Source organism: Benincasa hispida, unplaced genomic scaffold, assembly GCF_009727055.1.
Source record: "Benincasa hispida cultivar B227 unplaced genomic scaffold, ASM972705v1 Contig285, whole genome shotgun sequence".
Lineage (NCBI taxonomy): Eukaryota > Viridiplantae > Streptophyta > Magnoliopsida > Cucurbitales > Cucurbitaceae > Benincasa > Benincasa hispida.
In genome coordinates, this window is record NW_024064780.1 from 1,184,090 (window position 1) to 1,194,110 (window position 10,021).

The 10,021-nt window shown below is 34.7% G+C and overlaps 1 non-coding gene across 1 annotated transcript; it reads left to right on the forward strand.

Moving 5' to 3' along the window:
- Positions 1 to 65: 65 nt before the first annotated feature.
- TRNAG-GCC lies at positions 66 to 136 on the forward strand. The gene has a single exon. It is a non-coding gene; the product is annotated as a tRNA-Gly (tRNA).
- Positions 137 to 10,021: the final 9,885 nt, after the last annotated feature.

Consider the following 10,021-nt stretch of genomic DNA (forward strand, 5'->3'; position numbering starts at 1 on the left):
CCTAATATTAATAGCCTAGTATGCTCTGCACTGATGTATACTATACATTGCAGAAAAAAAAAAATGCGGATATAGTTGAATGGTAAAATTTCTCCTTGCCAAGGAGAAGATGCGGGTTCGATTCCCACTATCCGTCGAGGATGAGGATAATGGGTTAATATTTTTCATTTAATAGGATAAATTATATAGTTGACCGTGATAGTATAGTGGTTCTATCCTCCCCCCTTCTTTTCCTCCCATCTGGAAAGAAAAAAAGCTAATATTAATAGTAATTAATTAATTAATAGTTACCAAGATCAAACCTCAACCTTTTAGACACAAAAATTTGCGGAGACAGGATTTGTCCTCCCGTGACTTCAAGGTTATGAGCCTTGCAAGCTACCAAGCTGCTCTACCCCGCGATAAAGAGAAGAACTGTGAACTAATAGACAAACAAAGATTGAATGCACCCCTATACCATATCTGTACAAATAGAATAGTCCATTTATACAGAATGGTAAAGGAGTCCCTCTATGATCATAGAAATGAATAGAAAGGGATATTTGAATCCTTACCAACTTGATCTTGTTGCCCCAGGCAACAAGCATACATGAACCATTTCACGAAGTATGTGTCTAGAGAGCCCAAAGTCTCGATAGTTGGCTCTTGGTCTTCCGATTAAAAAACAACGTCGATGAAGACGTGTGGGTGCACTATTACGCGGTGGGGATTGTAACTTTCCATGAATTTCCCATTTCTCTCTCAACGATGGAACTTTGCTTATTTCTTTTTTTAAGGATCGACGAATCAAATGATATTTTTGTTCCAATTTTTGCCTCTTCTTCTCCTTCTGAATTAAACTTTTCCTTGCCATAATGATTCAATTCCTAGTAGTATCAATGATACAAGTTGGATCCTAGATGTAGAAATATAAGAAAGAAGATCCCCTTCTCCATTGAAAGAAATGATATTTTCACGGATACAACACATATAAAATTAACCAAATTTGCCGATGTAGAGGCAATCAAGAAAGCCACATAAGTAAATATATAACCTACAGAAAAGTGGGCTAATCCAACTAATCTTACTTGCACAATGGAAAGAGCCACTGGTTTATCTCTCCATCGAATCAAATTAGCCAAAAGTGTGCGTTTGTGAGCCCATGCTGTTTCAATCAATTCTTGCCAATATCCGCGCCAGGAAATTAAGAACATAAATCCAGTAGCCCAAACAAGATGCCTAAATAAGAACATCCACGCCCAGACTGATAACTATTCATACCAAAAGGATTATATCCATTGATAAGTTGTGAAGAGTTTAACCATAGATAATCTCTTAACCATCCCATCAAATAAGTGGAAGATTCATTAAACTGTGAAACGTTACCCTGCCATAATGTGATGTGCTTCCAGTGCCAATAAAAAGTAACCCATCCAATGGTATTTAACATCCAGAAAACTGCCAAATAAAAGGCGTCCCAAGCCGAAATATCACAAGTACCACCTCGTCCGGACCATCGCAAGGAAAACTATAACCAAAATCCTTTTTATCCGGCATTAATTTGGAACCACGTGCATCTAAAGCACCTTTTACTAAGATCAATGTAGTTGATGTAAACCTAAAGCAATAGCATGATGAACCAAGAAGTCTCCGGGCCCTATTGTTAAGAATAGTGAATTACTATTCTCATTAACAGCATTTAACCAACCTGGCAACCATATGCTTTGACCTGCATTGAATGCCGGGCCGCTTGTTGAAGATAAAAGTACATCGAAGTCATATGAAGTTTTACCATGAGCGGATTGAATCCATTGGGCAATGCCCAATTATCCCACTCCACAAAATCTTCAATTTTGGACTTTATGACGCCTTTCTAATGGTCTTAACAACAAAACTTTCACAAAATAGAGCATAAGTTAGAAACAAAGATAACGATAATTAAATTTCCTTATCTCAAATCTCTAATATCAATAGTCAAAGAGCCACTAATTAAGGAAAATAACAATTTCAGAAGTAGGAAATCGTTCATTCGGCTCACTCTGTCATGATACTTTGAATAAGTGCGAGAAATGTTGTAGTTGCAATACAAACTATGATCATCAGTCTCTATCCTCCTCATTTTTTAATATGCTAATTACGAATTTCTCAGCGCACTTGAGCAACTTAATGTACACCCACTCGACGCACTCGATCGAGTCAGTGAATTGACATAGCGATTGATTGACAAGTCCAAATACGAGTTGAGCAGCGTCGAAAGCAAGGGATTTTTGGTGATCGCTGGATACAATAGAACTTACGAAGCTGTCAAGAGGTTCATGGAGACGGTTGCGTGAAGTTTGAGATTGAGAAGCAAGCGAACGATCAAACGACGGAGAAGAGAATGTGAAGTGGAGTAGACGGAGCTCGTGAGCTCAAAGAATCTCCGACACTGATTCCTACATGTTCTTTAGGTGGTAGAAAGTGCGATGTGCAAGTTGGTTAGGGTTTAAATGGTGGCACCACCGCGTACAAGAGTGACAAGGGTTTATGGTTTATGGGACGGAATTTGAATTTACCAATAAAACCCTATACATATTTTTCCTTTTTTTTTTTTGGTTTTTAAAAATAAAATGTAATGGCTGAAAATAGTCTAAAAATACGGTATTCAATTTGTGGATGACAAATTTCTCTTATTTTTTGTCCTTTTGTCCTTTTTTCCTTTTTAGTTAAAGAAAAAAAAAGACGACATGATGCTAATAGAGACCAAACTTTAAACAAAAATATTACAAAGGAAACATGATTTATAATTGATATATATATATATATATATATAGTAAAGTAAGAGATTGAATTATGCTTAGGGTAACAAATTTTATACATTGATTAAGTTTTGCAATTTATTGTATGTTTCAGAAAACAAATTATTTTCATGTCTAAAAAAGAATGCAAACTATTATTTTGATAAGTGACCATTTTAGGATTTTTTTGATAAATGACCATTTTGACAAGTATTTTAACTAAAATAGTCACTTATCAAAAAATATATAAGTTAAATATTATTTTAATCTTTATAATTATATTTTAAAATGTGTTTTTTTGATAAGGGACTATTTTAGGATTTTTTTTCTTTTTTTTTTTTCGTATTTTTGTCTCAAAATTCCAGTATGACACAATATTCACTAAAATTTTATTATTTCATTCATCATGAAATTAGCTTAGTAAATTTCTTACCTCATACGCACCTTATTCTTTGGTATGCCAACAACGTTAGGGTTGAGCGTGTGTTTTTAATTTCAATATGATATGCAATGTAGCATCAGATGAGGGGCAACCGTCCAACATGCCACATTGGGATAAGATGACGGAAGAACATTGACAACAACAATGCTCAGGAGGTGAAATGCACTCAAAAAGTGCATTGATTGGCTTAGAATTTTATTAGTTTTATTGTTAATTTGTATTCATTGATGCTTTATTATATTTAGTTGTAAGAAATCAAACATTTGGATTGAAACAAGCTAATTTGAGAGAAAAATGATTAAAATACCCCTATAACAAGTCAAGGTTTGACTTGTGGCAAGAGAAGGGGTCAAAGTTGATGAAAAGTGGCAAATTAGGACAAAGAGAGGTGTGAAAACTATGGACGGCGTTGTCCCGCTATTCGTAATTCGATCATAACTTTTGATCGGGTGGCTTTTTAGGTGAATGACCACTTGTTTTCTTAATTTTTTCGTTCTCTTTCCATCTACAACATTAGATTTTAGATTTTCTTTTGTCTACTTCATGTAATCAAGTTGAATAGTGATGAGTTTTATCTTTCATTTATCCAATTCCCTACACAATTTGGGAAAACATTTGCCTATATAAAGGAGGGTTTGCAACAATTCTCTGTAAGAGTTAGGGACATACAAGCGGAAGCAATTAGGATCTAAAGCACTCTAATTACATTAATTTTAAGGATTAAGCATGCTAGTTCAAAATTGGAAAACAGAGTTTGAGAAACAAACCTTGATGTAGCTCAAAATTGAAGCTATCGACTGGTTAATTTTGATCACGAACACTTCGTGAACCACTACTAAAGTCTTTCCTGCTATTTTCCAACCTTAGAATGGATTTTAGGATCCAAATTGGTGATGAATTTTTTAGGGAAAAAATGAGTTGAGAGAGTTTTGGAACTAAGTAATTTGGTAGGTAAATTGAGCTTCAAAAGCTAACTTCTTCAACCCCAATCTCAGTAAATCATTCTTCTACTTAAAGAAGAAATTATGCAAAGTTAGAATAATCTCAAATTGATACCAAATTAAGCACCAATGAATGGGAATTGAGGTGTTTTAAGGAGGTAAATTGGGGGATAAATCCACTAACTTAAACTTCACTTAATTTTGAATTTTTAAAATTCAAAATTTTAAACGTATTTTTATAAAATTAATTCAAATAATTAATTAAAATTAACTTTAAAAATATTTTAAAATAAACTTAATTCAAATAATTAATTTCAATATATTTGATTAATAACATCAATTCCGATCATGAATCCCTTCATCTGCACAATCCCGATCATATATTTAAAAATATTTGATTTAAATATTGTGCATGTAAGTTTTCTTTTGAGGCTATCTGTGTGACAATCACGTCTCCTCGATGTACTATCTCCCTGATGAGATGATATTTGTGCTTAATGTGCTTTGTGCGCTTATGGCTTTTTGGTTCTTTGAAATTTGAAACTGCTCCACTGTTATCACAATAGAGAGTGATAGAAATATGCATGGAACCACTTCCAAGTCTATTAAGAACTTTCTAAGCCATACTACCTTCATTGTCGCTTCGCGTGCAACCTCATACTTTGCTTCTATGGTGGAGTCATCGATATAGTTTTGCTTTATACTTCTCCAAACTATAACTCATTCTTTTATTGTGAACACTGATCCTGAAGTTGATTTTCTTAAATCTACATCAATCTGAAAATTAGAGTCAGTGTATTCTGTAAGGATTAGATCCTTAGCATCATACACAAACATATAGTCCCTCGTTCTCTGAAGATACTTGAGGATATTTTTAACGATGGTCTAATGATCATATCTAGGATTGGACTGAAACCTACTGACAATTCCCACTGCATAGCATATGTCAGGTTGTGTACACAACATGGCATAAATCAGACTATTGACTGCTGATGCATAGGGAATATGTTTCCTATCCTCAACTTCTTGAGGTATCTTAGGACATTGTTCCTTAGACAAATAAATTCCATGCCTGAAAGGTAGTAAACCCCTCTTGAAATTTTACATTTTATATCTAGACAACATCTTGTCTATATAAGATGTATGAGATAAGACTAACATTCTGTTTTTGTGACTCCGAATGATTTGGATTTCAAGAACATACCGAGCTTCTCGCAAATATTTCATTTGAAATTGAGTTGCGAGCCATTTCTTATCGTCAGTCAGAAATCCTACATCATTCTCAATGAATAGGATGTCATCAACATACAATATTAAGAATGCTACAGTTTTGTTGATAACCTTCTTGTAAACACAAGGTTAGTCAACGTTTTGTTCAAAGCCATAAGATTTGATTGCAATGTCAAACATTATATTTTAGGATCTAGACACTTGTTTTAACCCATAAATGGATAGTTTTAGCTTGCAAACTTTTTGCTTTTGATCCTGTTAAATAAACCCCTCTAGTTGAGTCATGTTGATACTCTTCTCAAGATGACCATGTAGAAAGGTTGTCTTGACATCCATTTGTCAGATCTTATAATCATAAAAAGTTGCTATGGACAAGAGTATACTTATCGACTTTAGCATGGCAATAGGAGAGAAGGTTTCTTCATAGTCTACCACATCTCTTTGGGTAAACTCTTTTGCCATAAATCGAGTCTTAAAGGTTTGTATCTTATCGACTTGTCTCACTTCCTCTTGTAGATCCATATACAACCAATAGGTTTTACCCCATCTTGTTGATCTACAAGTTTTTAGACTGAATTCAAGTACATAGACTTCATTTCGAGGTCCATGACTCTTATCCATTGGTCTTGATCTACATCTTCCATTACTTGTTTAAAGGTTAAAGGATCCTCTAAGCCATCATCAGGTATGACGACCTGAATTTTTGTTAAACCCATGTAATGGTCAGGTTGTTGAACAACCCTCCCACTACGTCAAGGTTCTCTCAACTCTTAAGAAAGATGTGATTGATTAGATTCTCCAGCTCCATCAATGATAGCTCTAAAAAAGAAATATTATTCATAACTTAATTTAGGCTCGTTAATGGATGTTATGTGTTAATTGTCTTATTTTGTAGGTATCAAGAAATCGAGAGGTAGAATCAAGTGTTTAGAGTTAAACGGGGTCAATTTGAAGCAATTTGGAGTTAATTTGAGCATCGGAGCTTCAAAAGAGTAGAAACGACCAAATTGCCCCTGTAGAGAGCGTCGCAACGCTTGTTATATGCCTAAGCCCAATGATCACACAACGTTGAGTGGAAGAAGCTGAATATGCAGGGTAGCATTACAACGTTGCCCCTAGCGTTGCAACCTTACGTATTCTTCGACGAGATTCCCAGCCATCCATGCATGCCTTTCTTCAGCCTATACACAACTACGTTGCAACACCATTCATAGGGTTGCAATGCTACGACTTTTTCTATAAATACTCTCTTTGGTTTTTAGGTTAAAGGGTGGTTGGATTTTATTAAGGCCGGGGAGAGGCTTGGTTTTCTTCCTCCCTATCTTTTCAACATCAATAAGTAGGTTTTATTGATTTTATTTTGGATTGTAAGCTTGGATTGAATTGTCTCTTTGATTTGTCTATGAATTCTTGAGATAATTTTAATTTAGTTATTAGATTAAGGAATCTTTGCTTATTTCTTGAGTTCTCTAATTTAATTAGTGTTTTGCATTATGAATTTATGTTTTCTTTAAATCCTCTTTTTAATTTCAAAAAACATGTTTCTGTTTATGATTTTTCACTCATAAGCATGATAAGCTATGATTCTTAGTTTTGTCACAATCATATTTTTCCCTTGTTCTTTCATCTTCTAAGCGTCGGTGGATATTAGTATGCTACCTTTTAGACATGGAATTCATCTGTCAAAGGAACAGTGTCCTAAAACACCTCAAGAAATTGAGGAAATAAAAAAAATTCCATATGCATCAACAGTTGGGAGTTTGATGTACGCTATGTTATGTACACGTCTAGACATATTCTTTGCAGTTAGAATCAGTAGGTTCCAATCTAACCCAGGACACATTCATTGGACGGCTATAAAAAACATCCTCAAATATCTCAGGAGAACGAGGAACTATATTCTTGTGTATAGACCTAAGGATTTGATCCTTATAGGATACACTGATTTTGATTTTTAGACTGACGTAGATTCCAGGAAATCTATCTCAGGATCAATTTTCACTCTTAACGAAGGAGCTATAGTATGGAGAAACATTAAACAAAGTTGTATAGCTGACTCCACGATGGAAGCAGAATATATAGCTGCATGCGAAGCAACTAAAGAAGCAGTGTGGCTGCGCAAGTTCTTGATAGATTTGGAAGTGGTTCCAAATATGCACTTGTCCATTACTCTGTCTTGTGACAATAGTGGTGCAGTTGCTAATTCTAAGGAACCTAGAAGTCACAAACGTAGAAAACATATTGAAAGAAAGTACCATCTTATAAGAGAGATCGTACACCAATGAGACGTGATAGTCATACAAATAGCCTCAGAAGACAACCTTGCTGATCCTTTTACGAAGGCCCTCACGGCTAAAGTGTTTGAGGGCCACCTGGTTGGACTAGGACTACGAGCAACATAATCTAAGGTAAGTAGGAGAATGTTAAAAGGTATTTAGATGTCTTAGTTTATTGTATTTTTCTCTCTTTATTTCTCAACATTGTAAACATTATATATTTATATGTTTATCTTATTGGTGTGTTAGTCCAAGTGGGATATTGTTGGGAATATCTTAAACTCGCAATTCGTAAATGTTGTTAACATATTCTATTTATCAATAAAAATGTTGTTGAGTTTTTTATTCAATAAATTATTATTGATATTGCATCATTTTATAAAAATCCAATAAACGAATCCATAGCTATAACATGAATACTTTAACTTTATGTAGCGACATAAAAATGGATCAAGTTTTAGTATATAGTCAAAACGGTCTATAAATATACAGGTGAGATTGGGTACCTCATGCTGGTGACATTATTGGATGCGGCCCAATTTGTATAATGATACAAATGATGTGATTCAAAAATCATTCATGTAGAGACATGTGAGTGTGGGCATCCTGTGCAATGAGTTTGCATAAGACCGGACCTCGAAAATAGTTACTTTTCTTTATAACAACCGTTTACTGTTAAAACTGACTATATCAAACTTAATGACCGAGAGTAACTCGATCTTAATCCTGAACTAACTATGAACTCATGTTTATTCAGGATTTGTTGGAGTTGATGCCCTAAAGTCTCGTGTCCTGTAGTTTGTAAACAGTTTGTATGAACGTTTGTGATGTATAATATATGATATTTACTTCACATCTTAATTTTACTCAGTTGTTTGTTTATTTGCTTTTCCACAAACTAATAAACATAAAATTCTTGGTTATCTATATGTAACTTAGGCATGTATGTGGTGACATACAAGTTCATCATGTCTTGAGTGATAACCAAAATGGTCTGTAGTATATAGATGTAGGTGAAGGAACTCTTATTCAAGAGTACCTACAAGCGGAAGCGGATCTTTCTAATTCATTGTGACAGAATTACCGCATATACATTCAAACGTACTTTCATAATGCTAAAGGGATCAAGAAATCATACCAGATGAAGATTTCTTCTTCACAGATAGTCTGAAGCCCAACCGTCTACCTCGAACAGTCACCACTCAGACAGAAGGAAACGTAGAAGACAACACCACTCAGAGCCCTCAGTATTCTTGGAGTGAGAATCCAAAGTGTGGGCTTTGTTCGAATTTGGTTAAGGGAAGGAGGAAGAGCGACCGTACACAACGATCAAGCAAGTGGGAGATGTGGTCGTCTATCGCATAAACAATATGCTTGATCGTTTAGGTGAAGTAAACGATCATGTAGTAAAAGTAAGCGATTGTCTAAACGATCGTGTAGGAAAAGGTAAACGCTGTCTCTTATACACATCTAGATGTGTATAAGAGACAGCATGTAGGAAAAGTAAGCGATCGTCTAAACGATCGTGTAGGAAAAGGTAAACGATCGTCCAAACGATCGTGTAGGAAAAGGGTGAACGATCGCATAAAAAAAACTAAGCGATCGTCTATACGATCGTTTAGTAAATATCAGGAGCTAGACGATCACTTAGGAAAAAGGTAAATGATCATTTAGATAATAGCACGCGACAGTGTAATCGATATGCGATCGCTTAGCAATATCGTATATGTAAGCGATCGTGCAATCACTATATAGGCACTGATTTTCTAAACGGTGATACTATCTTTTTCACAATATCCGCATACACCGAGATCAACACACCATCTACTATTTATAATGCACTCATTCGTTATTTAGAACGAAGAGGCGCTTTCCCATTTCCTTTATAATCGTCCAATGAATGTGAACTTATCACATTCATAACTTATAAATTAATATCATATATTAATTATAAAATTTTTCCTCTACTAGATATAAATCATATTTATCTCCAATTTCCTCCAAATTAATGTATCTCATACATAAAGTTAATTATATTATATTTAATTAACTCGTTTAGTTATATCATATATAATCGAACTCCCTCTTGTCAATTTGAACATTTCAAATTGACCCAAAAACTGACTCTCAACTTGTATCCAAGCTACCAAGGGGACCTTATGGACCTATGGCTTGAAGATCCAATGGTACGTGAATAGCTGACTAAACTCTTTAGTCACGATATCCATCATCCGTTAACTTCCAGACATTCCACTAAAGACCGACAGTTGAACTCTTCTTGCCATAGATGTATTTCTATGTCCATTGGATATAACCAATCATCAATACTATGACCTTTCATAGGTGCTTGTAATTACAACAGGCCAATTTACCATT